This window comes from Anarrhichthys ocellatus, unplaced genomic scaffold (assembly GCF_004355925.1).
Source record: "Anarrhichthys ocellatus isolate YVR2014 unplaced genomic scaffold, GSC_Weel_1.0 scaffold1, whole genome shotgun sequence".
Taxonomy (NCBI): Eukaryota; Metazoa; Chordata; class Actinopteri; order Perciformes; family Anarhichadidae; genus Anarrhichthys; species Anarrhichthys ocellatus.
Genome location: NW_022280031.1, coordinates 19065619 through 19084573, shown reverse-complemented (window position 1 = coordinate 19084573; position 18955 = coordinate 19065619). Strand labels below are relative to the sequence as shown.

The 18955-nt window shown below is 42.9% G+C and overlaps 1 protein-coding gene across 1 annotated transcript in view; it reads left to right on the top strand.

The window, feature by feature from the left end:
* Nucleotides 1-18955, top strand: part of LOC116381801 (metabotropic glutamate receptor 7-like) — a 168490-nt gene that overhangs the window by 1685 nt on the left and 147850 nt on the right. The window lies entirely within an intron of this gene.

Genomic DNA, 18955 nt, shown 5'->3' with positions numbered 1-18955 from the left:
ACGAGGAATCCTGAAATATCAGCAGGTTGGATGTGTTTCTGAGGGTTCATGTTGATGTTCATTGAGTTTGATTAGAAGATGTTCATTGTTTGATGTGAACAGTCCAGGGTCAAATAAACAGTGAGAAGCTTTTGAAGGTTTCATCAGCTGCTGCTGTCGTCTGGGCAACAGCATTCCTGCAGCAGGATTTAACAGGTTTGTTAAAAGAAGGCTGGTTCTGTGTTGTTTGGCTAAAATTCTGCTTCTGGGTTTAGTTGTTGATTCTCTTCTTTCATCCGAACTGTATTTTTTTTCAGAGCATGCACCAGGTGTCTTGTTCTGTTTATGTACGGTTGCTGTGGGAACGATGTTTTGATGCTGCTCTCTTGGCCTCTTGTGAAAAAAAAAAGATTTTGTTCTCAGCGATACTTTATTGTTGCTTTTACAGGAAATTGACTGAGTGTGTGTGTGTATGTGGGGGGGGTGTAACATGAATATGTGTGAGGGGCTTGGACAGGGAGCGAGGCGAGCGACAGACATAAAGGGAAGATGGAGAGAGAGAGAGAGAGAGAGAGAGAGAGAGAGAGAGAGAGAGAGAGGTGGTGCTGAAAGGACAGCTCCTCTGCTCTGAGTGTAATTCCTCTGCTGGTTTTGGACAAATCCGTCTCTCCTTCATCCTGCTGCTCTGATGAAGGTCTCCTCGACCCCGATGCTCAAATACAGTGCATCACTGCGTAGATCCGAGTTTCTCTTTTATCAGTTTTTTAATCCTTCATTCTCACAGCTCTTCAGTCTTAGCATGTCTCATAATTAGAAGGCGTTATCGACCTCAGAGAATCCTTTCTATCGCTCTCCTCAGAGCTCCGACACTCTATTCTTAATATGTTAAAGCTTCAGCGCCATGAGCTGCAGCCTCAGAGTAACTTTACACTAAATCCACTTACATGTACAGTCACTTTATTACACTAGCAGCTGATCCTGGTACAGCGTTCATTTTCCAGAAAAAGTCCAGTCATTTTATTCACTGGACCCCCAAAATGTAGAAAAACTCGGGGGGGTTGACGGGGTGAGTAGGGCAGGGGTGTCGGCAGTCTCAGCGGGGGTGAGGGGGGGGGGGGGGGAGGGGGTGCAAAAGCATTGTATTCACTTGCGAAGGCAGCGCGATGAAGCTGAAACAGGGTGTTAAAGGGACAGTTCACTCCAAAATCCAAACTACATATTGTTCCTCTTATCTGTAGATCTATTCATCCATCTAAGTGTTTTTGGTGCGAGTGGCCCAGTGTTGGAGGTACTGACCGCAGAGATGTAGATGTCTGCCTTCTCTCCAACATAATGCCACTCAACTTTAAAGCCCCGAAGAAAAACATTTGGGAAAACTCAACCGCGACGTCTCTTTTCTAGAAATCATGACCCGGTTACTCCAAATAATGCACAGAGCTTCTTGTGATCAGTTTCATGTTGGAACTATAGTTCCGAACTGTAAAACGTAGTAAAATAAAATTTAATGTTGTCATGTTTTATTACTAAAATATAGTATAAATGAGTCTGTGAATGATGTGTGAACAAACCCCTCTGTGGGGTTTCAGCACATTCCTCTCTGTGTGCCTTCAGCACACAGAGAGGAATGAACGTGTAGAGTTTGGTGAATGTAAGAGCTGCTGAAGTGGAGATTTATCATCAGAGTCTGAGAACAAACTCATTTAGAGGAAACGTCCTTTAAAGAGACGTTTAGTTCCATTACAGACATTTAGAGACTCTACAGGTGAACACATGAACTCATAGATATCACCATGAGACTTCACCACTTCATCACTCACATTAAACTTTTCTGAAATTTAATTTTTTAATTTTTTAATATCCAAATGAGGAATTATCTAATAGTAACCTTTGGGGAATTTAGGAGAAATCTACTGATGCAAACAGACAAAAGTAGTAAAGTGAACACCTGAATGTGTTTGAGAGTTTTTCTTCCACTAGACTGAAAGAAGACGTGTTGTCCCTGAACTCTCACAATGAGCAGTACATGTGTTCTGGTCTGGGGTGTTTGTCCTTCAGCTAAATTCATTTCATTCTTCTTAAAGAAGTATTAACCCTGTTTGTTTCAGGTTCTGATGAGATATTCACTACTTATCCTGTATTTGTTCTTCATCTCATGAAATCCATTCTAACTTACAATAAGTCTTTAAAACTATGACGTTCCATCGAGACACTCGTCTCCTCATTTATTTAGACATTCAACGCGGGGCTAACTGAAAATATTATACAATAATATTGAAAATATTTCAATGGCCAGGAAGCCTCAGAGTTGACTGGTCGCCAAACGACTAACTTTGAAAGGCCGTTGCTCTGCGGGAGCTGGACGTGTTTCTTCTACAACATATTTTTCAAAGAGCTGATGCTTTTCTATTTCCTTCAGTGGTGTCAGAGCCAAAAAAATAAAAAAAATAAAAAATCGGGACCTCGAGAAAATAGAGAGAAATATAATTTTTGCGGTTGCTGGACATATTTCAGTAAAAAAGCATGAACGGAATGAATTGTTTCTCTCTAGTTCATCCTCATTTTGTCCAAGAAGCCCACTGCTTCTTGAATAAGTCAAGAATGTCCCGTTTAAATTCACTCTGCAGACAGTTTGTGCAGGTTTTTGCCGAAGTGAAGGGGGTCTGATATTGAGGAGAATGGGTGCTTCAGCTGCTTTCTGCATCCGTTTAAGGCGACACTCGATAGAGTGAAATGGGAGGCTAATTATTTTGCCCCCTGATAGAGAAGTCATCTGTTCCACAGCTGTTTTCACTTCACTACACCTGTTCCTAAATGGACTAGTTGGCTCTGCAGCCGCACCATAAATATAGTACGCTTTTACAGTAACCTAGTGTGTCGCTGTGCGCACACCAACATGACGATGCAAACACTTTTAAAAGCACTTTAACCTAAAACACTGAGGGTCCGAGGAAGGATGTCCAGAACCGTTCCATTAGTCTGCGTGATGGAAGGTTGCAGCTACTGACACTGATAGTTTTGTGGTCAGTGTGTGTTACATAAATATACCAATGTTCCTCTCTAGGGTTGTAAAAGGAAGAAAAACCCCAAAGTTACTATGAGTGCTGAAATGGTGTAGAAATACCTCTCAACATATTTGCTTTTACTTTTCATCAAACCCAACAAACACTGAATTGAGAATGTCAACATTTGCTGATTCCGGATGCTGTTTAAATATTAAACAATGTAACTTTTATTCTTTGTCTCTAGTATTAAAAACATTTGGCTGCAGAGTCACAGCAGAGTTTTGTTACGAGTGCTGGTGTTTTTAATTGAGCGGTCGGGTAATGCTGCTAGCCTCACATGTCTCAGATAAGCAGAGTGGGTGGCGGTTTGGTTGGATATGTTTTTGTTTGGTAATGGGAGTTAGTGGGAGGGCCGACCATAGCCTACAGCTCATTAGGTACATACGCTGTATTATGAGTCCACCGTATGTGACCATATTCATTTTGATAATGGGCCATCAGTGCTTTGTGCAGGAAAAAAAACCCAAAACACGTAGAATCAGGATTGCTTTTTTCCACCAACAACGAGGATTGAGACTTTATTAATCGCTGGCTGCACATAACGAGACAGTAACAGATGACGTGATTAGAGAATAGCAGGCGCTAAAAGCAGAACGCAACACGAGTGCACCCTCAAAACACTGAGACTGAAGATGTGAACAAGCCGCAGATCACCTGTTATGAAGTGGAAGTGAAGAGAGATCTGAAGATTTGGTAGCATGCGTCAAAAAAGCCCAACGGAGGTGAGATAAGTAGAGATGAGCTGTGTTATGCTGCTGAACTGTTTTAGGAGAAGAAGAACCGCAGTGATGAGTCGATCATCGTTTGAGTGATAACATGTACTGGTGTCAGCTTCTCAAATGGGAATATCTGTCGCTGTTCTTTGTCGTAAATGATAGTAAATGAATTCTCTCTGAGTTTTGGACTGTTGGTCGGATAAAGCAAGACACCTGAAGGCATCACCAAAATAACAAGCTTTCTTTATATCATATATATCATTATATTATATTATTTCACAGACAAGAAAATAAATACTCTTGTTGATACAAAATCATACATAATGAGAATGAAATCAGCGTTAGTTGCAGATACTTTTGGAACAGTATGTGAGGAAATATTAGTTAATATCAGAGCTAAACATTTCAAGATAAGCAGGAGGGAAAGAAAACGATGAAGTTTCATTGGTGCAGAGCGGAACACCGCGTTACGTCTTACATGAGACCAAACATGCAACTCCCTTTACCTCCAGGTGTTTGTCCTTATTATGAGGACAACACAAACCCTCAGTAAATATCTAGCGTATTGCATAAGAATGATATAAAGTAATATGATCCAATAAGTTCAGCTGGAGTGGTTTAATATACCGACTCTCCCTCTGGATGTCGGACCTGAATGTTTCACCCGGTGACTCACGTTGTCTCCGCTCGCCGCGCTGGAAGTTGAACTCACAGGTTGACTTTGGCTGAGCCCGAAGCTGCGGCGGCTGAACACCACACTGATGGGACTGTGAGCAGCAGAGTTTATGTCGGTTGACTATACGCATCAGAGAGAGCATTTAAACCGCACGGCAAGTCGCTTCTCCATTCACACCACAGCAAATCCTGTTAGCCGGCGTGTCTGTGACTCCAGGCAGGATAGCCACCCTGTCTGCACTGGAGACTCAGAGGAACAGCGTGTTTTCAAAGTGCTAAATATCAGACCTGGGTTCAAACATTCGTCACATAATTCTGTGTGAAATATCCAACGTTTTGGTATGTCCACATGAATATTGAGCAGCACGCAGTTTAGCCTGTTAGAAAGTGAGTCGGTCCAGTTTAGTCTAGTCTAGTGGCTCCGCTTATGTCCCTGTTGCCTCACAGGATAAAAGGTCCCTGCAGGGTGAATCCCTGGTGGTGCTTCCTGCGTGGAGTCCTCTCAGTGCTCCGGTGTCCTCCCACAGGCCTGCAGTGTGTGCAGGTCAGCTGGAGCAGACAATACATGTGATTTCATTGATTTCTGAGGGAATGCTCCCATTGGGTTCAGTTTGCGACGTTAATAAATATGTTCAGCATCATGTTAATGCTAAACATATTACAGGCTGCAATACATTTCCTTCAGAGTGCTGTTGTAAATAAGTTGTATGTTCACAGAACTTCTTGGGGACAGTTGCACAGTGAGATCTGGGACAACCAGTTCGTTTGTTCAGCTCAGTCACAAAGTAAAGGGGATCTGCGTTGTTATATTATATGAGTGGGTTTCATTGGTCTGTCTGTCTGTGTTTGTCTACCCTTTGATGGATTGGTGAAGGTTATTTCCTCACATGCTGGGAGAGGCTGCTGCTCCCTTTTGAGCCTAAATAGGAATCAGCCGTCATGAATTATTGACTAGGTGACCACATTTGAATTGGATTGATGTGAAACACCTGGATGTGATACATCCTCTAACTCGTACCACAGCACAGACTGGGAGGACAGGCTTTGCCACTTTCTGGGACTTTATTTTTGGATACCACACAAACTCATAACTCTTGGACGCCCTTTTTTTTCTGACCTATATTCATTGAAGTGCCACAACGGGAGTGCTGACTCATCAAAACTGTTGGTTGCAGACGCCCCACCTCGTAGCTGCCTTTGTATTACTTTCCAGGTGGAAGTGGAGCCACGCTGCAGAAGCAGACTCAGAAGGGAAGCAACGGGTAACATATTCGAGGTCGTGACAGAACAAATTGAGCAGCTGTGATTGGCAAAACAAATCAAAACACGGCGTCCTCGAGTAACTTCCTCAGCACGGCTGCTTCCATCGGCACAGGGAGCTCCTGTGTGTAGAGACTGCGTGAAAGGATTGTTTTAACTTTGTTGCCTTTTTTCTACATGACTGAAAAAAAACATTAATGAATATGAATGACGTGCTTTTCCAAAAGGGTACAAAACTGTTTTTCTATGAGGCAACATGCAGCAATAAAAGTAGTATCTAATATTATTATTCCACGCTTCACAATGTTCTGGTAATGAAGTCGCTGCAGGTCTGTGGAATAAATCATGTATCATCCAATATGATAGTCCAAGCCCGCCCTTTTATTAGAGGCTGTTTTTGCTGTCATATTGGAGCAATAAGCACCGAGAGGAAAAGAGTATGTGCAGGTTTTGGGAAGTCTTAAAAAGGCCTTGAATCTAGTGTGCTTTAGAAAGCCTGATAAGGTATTAAAAAGCCTTGAACTTTAATTTACAAAAGTCATTCATATTGTGTTGGCAGCGGCGTTTGTTCTCAAATGTTTCTGTATTGAATTGCAGGCTGGCAGGAGACGTTCTGTACCTGCAGTCTAACATCGGGGCTGTTGTGAAACGTGGATTGTGCTTCCACGTAGAGTGTACATAAGAAGTGGACGGCGTCATCGTGACCCTTTGTGTACTACAGCTTTAAAGCCTCGAGTTCGGCCTTTTGGCCATGTTGTGTTTCTCCGCCGTCGCCCTGTTGGTTATTGGTCGTCGACAACTTGTTTTTTTGGAACCAGAGGTGACATGAGAGGGTGGAGCTACCGAACGCTGAATCAGACATTTTTAGCAACCAAAATGTTACAGTAAACTTTCATAAAGTGAAAACACAGTGAAAGGGTTAAAGCTCCCAGACCGGACAATGCTGTGGTAACGACCTGTCAATCACCGTGTAGCCCCGCCCTAAAGCATCCCCTGCTTTATGGTCTGTGTGACTCTAAATGGACCATAATGTACTAAATGAACATCATGCTGTATTGAAGAAGACTTGAAACTAGAGATTGAGACCATAAACTCATGTTTACAATGTTTACTGAGGTAATAAATCAAGAGAGAAGTAGAGTCATTTTCTCATAGACTTCTATACAATAGACTTTGAGTTTGAATTGAAATGAATCTTGCAAAAAAGAACTCTGGACGAAGCAGCCACAGAAACACCTCCCTCCCGGGTTTTCGTGTCCTTGTGTTCTCCCTATTCTGTCATAATTTCGCCCCCCAATCCTCCTCGCCGACACCTCACGAAGCTGCAACCCTCGCATTCTATTATTCCCACAGCCAGGAGAGGCCAGTTCCACTCCCAGCTGCTTCTCTCCTTGTTTTGGGGCGCCTTTGCGTTGTTTTCTCAGCCTGTCACAGCTGCCTGGGAAGCCTCTTGCTCCTCGCTGCATTTGCTAAGTATAAAAACATTGCTGTGGTAGTCTCAGTCAGCCCTCTGAGAGAAACACAGCCACGCAGGCACATCTATTACCGGCAGAAAAAGCTCCCGTGGGTCCGGACACTACTCAGACTCTGTTTCCTGTGTCGGTCGGTGCAGTTTTAGATTAAAGCGCCTTGTTTCCGCTAGTTGGTGGTGATTCCACATCGATGCAGGTTTGGGCTCATATCTATTTAGTTCAATGGTTCTGAGTGTTTTTTCATCCTCAGGCTTAAATTGAACCAATTAACTGTCACCATGGGATCGACTTAAGCTTGACACTCTTCCCTATCTTTTCTTCTTCATGCACATATTATATTACTGTCCATGGATTTAGAGAATGAATTTCTTATACAAAGACAACATAAGAATCCTTCTTAATGGAGGCGGAGCATCTCTCTTCAATCACATTCTTTCAGTCTTGGTGTAGACTTTTTGTGTCGGGCTCCATGTTGGCCCAGAATAACCTTAATATACAGTCGACATCATCACATCCAGTAGTTAGTTAGTTAATGACATCAACAATAATGATGCATCTGGAACATGAAGCCTTTTCCTCTTCTGCCTTCATAGCTCCGGCTTACAGTATGCCGAGTTGTGTTTTCTTTTAAAATACATTTATATATATTTCTTCGTTTAGTCTTGCTGCTACATAAAAGCATGCCCCCAGGTGCAGGCCAGCGTTTGATTTCCGGGTGACCACCCATGGCTTCAGAAGCTCTGCGTTGGAGTGTTCAAAGGAAAAGTGGTGTGCCAGACTTCGGCAGCCCCTTGAGGCACGCAGAGGCACACAGGGTCATCTGTAACGGGCAGAGAAGCCCGTCTGTGGCAGACCTATTCATCTGAGAGCTCACCACAGGTTAGCTACTTTGTCCCGACAAAAACATCAAATGGATGTAAAGATCAAGGTCCATACAGGGACGCTTGGCCTTGAGTTTGGTTGTGGATTTCAGAGAATCCCTTTTTTCATATATAGAGACGTTATCGGTGGTTCATCACTTATCTGGGGCCAGGTAGTGGGGGCAGCAGGCTGGGTAGAGTATTCCAGACGTTCCTCTCACCAGCAAAAAAACAGCTTTTTCCAGCTCTTCCTGGAGAACCCCGAGGCATTACCAGGCCAGATGAGATAATCTCACTAGCTATTCTGGGTCCAGCCCGGGGACTCTCAATCAGTTGGATGTGCCCGGATATCCTCTAACGTGATGCGTTCAGGATGCCCGACCCACCTCAGCTGACTCAGGGCATGTTGTCAGCTCCTTTACCTTCTCTGTTAATAGACTGCCACCAGCCAGACAGCTGCTGTTGAGTTTGGCGAGGTGGCGCAAATGAGACACATGCATTTGTCGTTGACATTTGTGAAAAGAAAAACTCACTCAGCCCATGTGAACCATTCCTCAAGATAAAACTACAGTATGTTTGATTGCCTTTTACTGGCCTTGCTACTTTTTGCTAGTCTGCTAAAACAAAGCAGGATAACTGGTTTGATTGACAGCTTATTTGGCAGTTAATCATTTTGTGTCAGAAGGGGGCGGGATGTCTTGGGTTGTGGTTGAACATTCATGTTCTTCAGGATAAATCGTTACTTTTGTGATCCTATCACTTTCATCACAGCACCGTCGTCAGGTCAACAATGTAATGTGTCCAATACTTTGGTTTATGACCAAATACCTGCAGAACTAATGACATTCACAACATGGCATCGTCATTGTGCGGCTGTTAGCATGCTGGTGTTAGCATTTAGCTCAAAGCACCGCTGTGCCTCAGTCTCATAGAACAGCTCGTCTCGTCTTGTTTTGACTGTAATGTAGAATAAGTTTGGTGAACATTTGATAAACAGTATTGATTTATCTCTCCTGCTGTGGGTTGAGAGTTATCCCTCTGATGATCAAGTCTTTCTTTAGTTTTTACATCAACTCATAGCTAGTTATTGTGTCTCTTTGTATGAAATAATTTAATAAGAAATACTAATAACATAATTGCCCAATATTCAGGAGGGAAATTGTTTTATCAAAGCTGCAGCAAGTTTCTGCATCTTCACACAATAGTTAAGAGCATCTGGTGTTGTGGACTTATTGCAAGAAAGCAAGCTAACGTGAGGTCGAGAATAAAATAAACACGACACCGGTGCAACTGGACAAACCCAATCAACAGAATGTACAGCACGAATCGTCACATTAACTTGAGCAACGGCCACTGTGGGCCACTGTGGGCCACTGTGGGACACTGTGGGCCACTGTGGGCTACTGGAGGCGACTCCTGTGGCAGCGCGAGAAAAATACAGCAGTGGGCCTCCTGCCAATTTAATGCAGTAACGAGTCACGGAGGTATTTCTGGCACATTATGTTTTCAAATGACTCTCAATCAAAGATATAAAACAGGATAGAGTGGTCACAAGGGCCGGCAGATCAGATGATGACTATTGCTGTGGACACCACTCAATGCTATAGAACCGTTGCATCATAGCTAGTGTTGGTAATTATAATAAAGATAACTTCTTGTTATATTGGTTTAAATTGTGACTATGTCCTCGTAGTAGCACATGAGTCAGATCCGGTTTCTCTGCCTCCTTTTTCGTGCTCCTAATGGCGTTCAAGATTCTGAAGAGAAACAACCAATCAGAGCCGAGGAGTCACATGCAGCTGTCAATCACCACTCGTGAAGCTTGTGAAATTGTCAAACTAGGCAGCGCTGATCAAAAATGAATCAAGATGTTGTTACTGTTTTGCCTTTTTCCCGCCTCAGATGTTTCCATAAACATATGATATCACTACTGACAGCTGGGAGATTATGAGTGAGTGAATGGCAGGAGGAAACAAACGGCCTAAGCATGCATAAACATAGTCTTCCTGACTGAACTTAAGCTGGAGCTTTATTACTTGGGAAAACTTCTTTATTTTGCACCACTGTCTCCCTTCTCTCACACACACCTGTGTGTGTGTGTGTGTGAGTGTGTGTGTGTGTGTTAGCAGACGGCAGCATCTTCTGTTGACAGTAGCAGTTCTCCTGCCAACACGCCGCACATCAAGTGTCCTCTCGGTGTCAAGGATTTCAGGACACACGGAGCTGGGCCAGACAGGTCTCCCTCAGACTTCTGGGTAAATAAGTTTTTTTTGGGAGCGGATGCAGGACTGTTTTGCCAACTCAGTCAGTCAGCAAGTGAAGGACAGTTCAAAGGGAAAGTCTCGCTGTGCTGCAGCCGGAGGAGACGTCCGGCTTGTCACTGCGTGCGCTGCACGTCTGACCTGCTGCTCCGCCGGTGGGAACCCGCCCGTCCTCTGGCTCGCACTATTTCCGTCTGTGAATGCGACGGCAGTAGCAGTGACCTTCGCGGTAATGAATCAGAGAAAGATCCATAATGAGCTTTTGGATTTAATGAATGTCTTTGTCGAGCTTTCTCTTCCCTTCTCACTTAACAGTATTTGACCTGTTTGACCGACATCTGTTTTTCTAAATCACAGAAACATGGAGGTGATGATGGGACACGTATAAACAATAAAACTATTCTATTTTGACTTGTGGCAGTGCTTCCTCCTCCTCCTCCTCCCTCTCTCAAGATGCCTCTTACTTTGCCTGAGCTGTCACTGTTGTCACCAAACACTGCATACAGACTGCAGCCTGCATACAGATGTTACATGTTTACACTCGACTTTGTGCCTCCCTCCCCCTCCAAAGAAATTAAGTCAAATGACTCAAAACAAGCAGTAACAATTGTGACAAACCTTTGAACAGGAGCGTGTGTGTTCGCTGCCTAACAGGTAGTGAGAGACAAACTCTCACATCACCGATATGATGAGGTAAAAATGATGGCTTTGCAGTAGGCTGACAAAGCAGCCGTGTAATTATTGTGAGTGCATATTGATGCAGTCGTGCCCGCCGTGATTGCAGCTGAGGAAACAATAAACGGAATGTTTATTCCGTGTGGAATTAACCTGTGTCCAAACAGTGTTATTATAGACTTTAAATTCAGCTTTATTTTGTTGTGCGGTTACAGAAAATTACACATATTCAGGACATCTTATGACTGTTTATTATCTGTCTTTTTATCAGTGGTTGTTTAGAATGTGAATATGTTTGAACTTTGAACAATCTGCAGAGGAGTGTGATCTTAGTTTTGAAAAAATGTAAAATAGCACAACATGGCATCGTCTAAAAACAGACCACAGTAGCGAGCGAAAGGGTCAAAATAAATATTCCTCTGACTGAAGATAATTCATGCACGATAAAGCAGGGCGGCTGGGTAACCTCTCGCGGGGTCGAGACCTCATGTCGTCAAACATCAGCCACCAGGCTGCAGGCTGACTGACCTCTGATCTCTACACCGGTAAACCTCGTTGAATCAGTATCTTGAGTTGAATGCAGAATGCATATTTAAAGCACATATACAAGCAAATAGGGAACAATACGAAGGGGCCGTGTCAAACAAAGCGGGTTATCTTCTGTGAACGACTGGGAGCTTCCTCAGCCGAGACGCTTTGGTTGCGTCTGGTTGCTGTAATACGAAATATCACAGGTCGTCATTGCAAATGAGAACTGGTTCTTAATTGACTTATCTGGTTTAAATAAAATAAGTAAAAATACCTGCGGAAGAAGAAATGTTCGGCTCTGGATGATGTTTTGAAAGAGGATGAAACTGTTTATGTGGCCAATGAGATTTTGTGGGCGAGGAAACGTCTGAAACATCGTTTTGTTCGGACAACTTTATTATCCCACACGGGGGAAATTCATTTGGTCTGGTGCTCCAGACACAAGGACACCATAAAGTCGACCGTTAAAACAATAAATTCAACAGCATAATGAACACAATAAGACATTTGATCAGGCCTTAGCGGTAGGCTATTTGTGCCGCCCCTCCTCCACCGGGATTGGACGGCTGGGTAAAGAGCGACAGTGACGAGAGCAGCGTTTTAACCCTCGCTGCGAAGCTTCGGGCTTTTGTGCGAAGCGTATATATATGCGACATTCCCACTGCAAATATATAAAAAATATTTCTGGCCTTAGAAAAAACAATCTTGTGGACCCTAAGAGTCAACAGCCATGCAGGTGGGCGTGGCCTCCAGTGCATTACAGTCAGTATCATCAAACAGAAGTAATAATATTATCTCGGACATACATTGCAAAATGCTTTGTTTGGATCTCGTAAGGCAGCAATGATCCATGGGTATTCCCTCCCAGTACCTGCATTAGCTTGGTTTCTCTTTGGATGGATGTTCACCAGGTCCCGGGACAACGGGCTCAATGTCAGCGATGGATGGTTTCATTTCCCCGCGTTAATGTTTTATTTCAACAACGTCATAGCTATGCGTAGTTGTCAATTTGCAGCACTACTGTACACGGCTAAAACAGGTGAACACGAATGTCTGAACCAAATCTCATCACAATCCATCCAAAAGTTTCAATCACATTTTGCTTTCCCATTTCACTCAAAACCACAAAAAGAGAACGCTTGAGTACGCGTCGGGGGATCACCGGAGTCATTCAGATTCATCCTCTGGGGACCGTGACTGTCTGTTAAAACTTTCACGACAGTCCTTTGAGTTGCTGTTGAGACATTTCAGTCTGCCTAAATATGGTGGAATATGCTGTTACCATGGCTAAAGAATAATCTGCTCTGGAAACATTGGTTACATAAATAGTTATAAAAAGCCCCATAATGAACACTGGATGAGAAGAATAAAGGGGTGAAATTATAATGACATCACTGTATAATGAGAGAACAAGACAAAAAAAGAAACATAGAAGTGGCTCATAGAAATAATGAAATCGTTAATTAGACCATGTAGCCAGCGTTCAGTCCCAGGTGATTATTCTGCATATCTGTTGGGACTGAAACAAAAAAATGGCTTCTGTGGTGCTCTTTTATGCTTTGTTCTTTGTCTTACATGCTGATTAATCCACTGTAGTGCTCCCACCATTCACACTGGATGCACACTACTGCTGCACTCGCTGTTTGCAAAATTCAGAAACTACTTTTCCTCAGCTGCCAGATGGTAGAGGAAATCCACAGTCCACTGGCTGATGAAGATTCTTGAGCCAATAATACCGATTCTATCCAGGTGGCAACAACTGGTTATGCAAAGTGAGGCCGATGCAGAAGGTTCTTAAACAGCTTTTCTACTGTCCACCAGGGGGCGACTCCTCTGGTTGTATAGAAGTCTATGAGAAAATGACTCTACTTCTCTCTTGATTTATTACCTCAGTAAACATTGTAAACATGAGTTTATGGTCTCAATCTCTAGTTTCAAGTCTTCTTCAATACAACATGATGTTCATTTAGTACATTATGGTCCATTTAGAGTCAAACAGACCATAAAGCAGGAGATGCTTTAGGGCGGGGCTTACTGTGATTGACAGGTCGCTGTCAGAGCGTTGTCTGGTCTGGGAGTTGTCCACTGTTTTCGTCTTACAACTTTAACCCTTTCACAGTGTGTTTTCAGTTCAAGGAAGTCAGTTGGGACATTTTGGTTTCCTCTTTATTCAGCGTTCTGTTGTACTTAGCTCCACCCTCTCGTGTCACGTCTGGTTCCAAAAAACAAGATGGTGGCCAAAATGACAAACCCAAGGCTCCAGAAATGGCAGTCCACAAACCAATGAGTAACATTCCACTTCTTATATACAGCCTATAACCTCACTGAAGATGATAACGAAGGTTGTTTGCATACTATGGTTCTGGAAAATGTGATCCTATGTTGATTAGTAGTTTACAATATTTCACCTTTTGCAAGGTTGTGGGAAGAGTTTGTGGGATTCCTTTTGTGTTTATCAGTTCAGGAAGTCAACACACCATAAAGAAGTCAAAAGTAGAGTAACTGTGTACCTTGGGCAAAAGAGCTTCAGTGAATCAGTCGAGCAATCTGAGCAGCACTGACAGCCTGAGAGCTGAAGTGTTGGCTGCTATTATTCTTCTGTTTGTGAACCTAAGCACCTTTTAGCCACGCTAGCGGCACGGCTACAGGGACGGCAGTGTTTGTCTGTCGGTGGGTCAGCTGGCTCATTGGTCCACAACTTTAATCCAGACTGGAATATTTCAACATCTATTCGATGGATTGCCACGAAATTATGTTCAGACATTCATCTCGGAGGATGAGGCCGTCTCACTTTGGTGATCCTCTGACCCTCCCTCTAGCGCCTTCCGTAGGTCAACACCTGCACAACTGACATTCCAATTATATTCATATATTTATTCATTTATGTACCAGGGACAGTGCACATTAATCAACACTTCAGTTTCCACCTCAATGTAAATGTGCCAGAGTTAGCTAGAGAGCAAATTTGTGTCTGCAGTCCCTGGATTACAATTTAATACCCCAATATTATTATATAAATTATACAATATAATATTTTAGTACAATTCAACAGGAAATTCTGTCGTACAACACTGTACAGCACAATACAACAACATACGATACAATACAATAATATAAGTAATAGCTGCACTTTCTTCGGTCATACCAGCAAACACTGTTTGCATTGTGAACATGGTAACGATTTTAACTGCTAAACATCAGGATGTTAGCCTCGTCATTATGAGCGTGTTAGCATGCTGACGTTAGCATCAAGTGTAAACAGCCCCACAGAGCAGCTAGTGTGGCTATGGACTCTATTCTAGTTTACTTTTAAGCTGTTCAGCCTCAACCTAAAGAATCATTTCTACGGGGAAATAACTTTTTCATACAACTTGGGTCATAAGTTCATAGTTTTAGCCAACATTTCTATCGGTAACAGTAACATATACTTACAAGTTCATGTTGAAAAGTTTTTTCAGTTTGGAAACAAGGTGAACAGTGAAATTAATACCAAATCTGTCCGTTTTTTGTGCTTAACTATGATGTGTTTATGTGTGTTTAGCTCACAGCACAACTGTTAGCGGTCAGCATGTACACTCTCATTCTTATTTACTTTAAAGGCACACAAACGGCTCCAGGTTTCAGGACCACGTCCACGTCAGCATGCTGAAATAATGAGATAATCATTTCAGGATGTTCCATCATTTTCCAGACCTCGTTCTGCATGTTCTCACTCTTTGCACTTCACACAAAAAAAACAGAGAGGAAACACAAAATGTGAATTTCTCTGCTCTTGTTCTTCTTCGATAGTTTCTTCTCTTTTATCTCCCAAACAAACAAACAAACATCATCAACCTTTGTCTGCTCTCTCCTCCACCCTGGAGGATGCACACTTCACATAACCTCACTTTGTCTCGTGTGTTTTTTTCTTAAACTGGGACCGCTTGTCAGCCTGTCATCGCCTTTGTCTGCCTTGTTGGTGCCTTAACAAGGACCCCCCCCCCCCCCTCAGATGGAAGCTGCCAGAATCGCTACAGCCCTCAATTCTCCAAGTATTAGCTGATGACGCATAATGATAGTAATGAATGGGGCGTCTTTCCCTCCTCGCTTCCAGTCCTAAACGCACACACATGCACACGCTCACGCGTTCCCACTCAGACTGCGATCAATAGCAGGCGTAGCGTCCCCCGCAGACCAACTCCATTCTCGCTCTGACATTCATCAAGCTCAAGTCGCAACCGTTAATTTTTCTCAGCATTAGTTCACAACGAGAGAAGATCACGGGGCTGACTGATGCGTCCAGCAGCGTGAACCCGGCCCGTGTCACGGCGGGCTGAGAGAACACTTAGTGGGGAGATTATTGCCTCCATCTTTTTTATCCTCTTGTTGTCCAAAGGTCACTCGTCCCAAAGGTCACTCGTCCCAAAGGTCCACTTCACAACTGAGACTTCCTGTCTCAGTTTAAAACTCGTGTGAGCAGTGATGAATCCATTCCATCTGAATTTAAAGCACATTTTAACAGAATTGCAAGAAAATAATCGAAATAAAACATGAAGGAATGCTTGTACGTAGTTCCTTGTTGTTGAAGCTATGACATCATTGTTTGCGACATATTTTATAGACCATTTGCAAACCAGAAGTTCATGTCAAGAGAGGGATTCATACTGCGGATGAATCATGCCGTGATATTCTAAGGACTCACTAATCCGCCGTGGAGCCCTGCAGTGCAGCTGATTTGGTGGCGAATGACGTTAAAGGATAATACCACTGTTTTTGGACATTGGCAGTGTCCCAGGTTTTCTTTACACTACTTCTGTCGTAGAATGGACCTCAGTACATCGATCACAATACTCTGCTAAAGTATACTTTTGAGGTACTTGCACAGTACTAGGAGTATCTCCATTTGATGCTATTTTATACTTCTACTGCACTACATTTCAGTGAGCAACATTATACATCAAATGTTTATTTCCCTGCTTGTATCATCAGTTACTTTTTCAATGTTTCCTGCTGGAATCTAATTTTATGTGACATTGTTGGATAATTAATAGTGATGTATAAGCAGCATTTTACCGCTGCATCTGCTAGAGGTTTAGTTGTATCTACTTTATATGCAGTGCTTCCCAACCAAGGGGTCGGGCCCTCCAAAGGGTCAGCAGATAATACTGAGAGGTTGTAGGAGGATAAATGGGAGAGGAAAGATGAAGAAACTCAGTTCTGATACACAAGTCAGTTTTCAGTCTCTGGACTTTTCTCTCGTCTTTAATCTTTCGTGACATATTAATCACACGTTATCTAAATAAAACCATGTGAGGAGAAATGTCGCTTTGGAGGAACTGACATCTGAAACATGACGAGACGCAATGACACACCGATTCTATATAAGAGATCACATGGCCTCTTGCAATGTCAGGATAAGCTTCTCATATAGTTTCTATTAAGTAACCGGAAACTACAGCTGGAGATAAATGCAGTAAAGTAAAAGAAAAGTATGTGCAACGTTTGCTTCTGAACTGCTGTGGAGTAGAAGTATCAAGTTAAGTACAAGTACCATGAAATTAAACTACAGTGCAGGACTTGAATAAGTTCTTTTCCAGCAGTAAACATATGATGAAGTGTATCTGTGTGCCATTAGATTAATGAAGACATTAATCCAATCTGATTATTGGAAATGTTTTGATGACATTTTTTCCTTCCCGATACAGATACCTGAATACCTACTTGCATATCTGCGGTTGCTGGTACCAGTGTGTTAAAAACAAAACCATATTATGTTATTATTTTTCAACAGCTGTATACTACTAACCCTGTATGGATGTGATATGATATCTTTGTTGTATGGCCTGGCTCAGGTTAAAGTCTTTTGTAAAACATGAAGAAATACATAAAGAGCATAGATGACATATACATTTCTTTTTATTATCTAGTTTGACAGATTTCCCAGTGTGATAAATGAACATATTGCAGACATTTTACTTTAGCTCTGGCTGACTCTCAGCTAGCACGAGCCTGATTGGTACGGAGCTGGTGCAACTCTCAACAGAGATGAGAAAGAAAGCAGATCGCTCACTCGTAAGCTACGTCACTCATCGGTTTCTAACGATTGTTTTGTTGTAGCTGATGATGGTAGAAGAGCGAGATGTAGGAAGTGAGAAATGTTTGAGCTGATAAATGATATGATAACGTGACACATAGCCTCGCGTACTGGCCGATACACAATCCAGCATTTTAGGCTGCATTGAAGGCATTCAAGATACTGGTATCGGTATCAGAACAGCTCTTCTGGTCGCAGTGAGATAATAATACGAGCCAGATTTCAAGAACAACTGGATGCAAAACCATCACTCCAAAGCTTTCCAAAGAATGCACATACAGCTTTTGTCTAGCCCCAAAACTTGCAAATGGCCAGGATTGTCTTTTGGCAAAGTGTACACTGAACAACACAGAACAACAGCCAGAATCACCGCAAATTAGCGACTGCAAAAAAAAAAAAGCTGGCACAAAGTTATCACCATCATCACGCAAACGACTCCCCAAGAGCTCAGGCAATAAGCCAGCAGACTGGAAAATGGTATGCTTATAAACTCATTAAATCAGAATCTAATGAAGTAAGTGCAATCAATTTGTTTGCCATTGATTTTGTTTCCATCGGAGCACGGTCTGAGCGAGGCCCCACCTGATCTCAGAACTCCCCCCCCCCGGCTTGTTGATTGACAAACAGCAGTGCGACTCTAATCGACGGGCCAAAACGCCGCTGTGCTTTTAATGTCTGCTGAGCGAACGGAGGAGAACAACGCGTTCCTAATTGGACACCGAAGAGTCAGACCATGCGCTAATTCTCCCAGGTAAATTCAAGGTTAATTTGCTGCTGTTTAACACCAGGCTGATTCTGATTCCAGGCTGAAACTAGGCTGATTCTCCCCAGCATTATTTTGGGCCAGAGGCAAAGTCCATAGAAGGGATTAGAGTGATCATGAGAATGACGGTTATTGATATTAGGAGGGGTTATTGATGCGGTGTATTGTTGTGTGTGCGTTCTCATACTTTCCACATTCCACACAAACACACAAAGGCACTTAGGGAAATGAGGAGGGAAGACGAGCGCCGGAGCGAGAGGAAGTGACTGAACATGAGACAGATGTGAGGGAGAAAGACGAGTTTTTTCATGCACGTTTCTCCCCTCACAGACAAACATGCCGAAAACATCGGTTGGGAGTGTCGTCTTAATCAGGGTGGTCTTTTTCTGCCAAAGACCTAGAACAGGACTTTAGACCGGAAGACCGGTGTTCGACACGCACTGTGGTTTTATGGTAGTGGTTTTGTTGCCTAAACCCAACTGTTTGTGGTTTTGTTGCCTAAACCCAACTGTTGGTGGTTTTGTTGCCTAAACCCAACTGTTAGTGGGTTTTGTTGCCTAAACCCAACTGTTTGTGGTTTTGTTGCCTAAACCCAACTGTTTGTGGTTTTGTTGCCTAAACCCAACTGTTA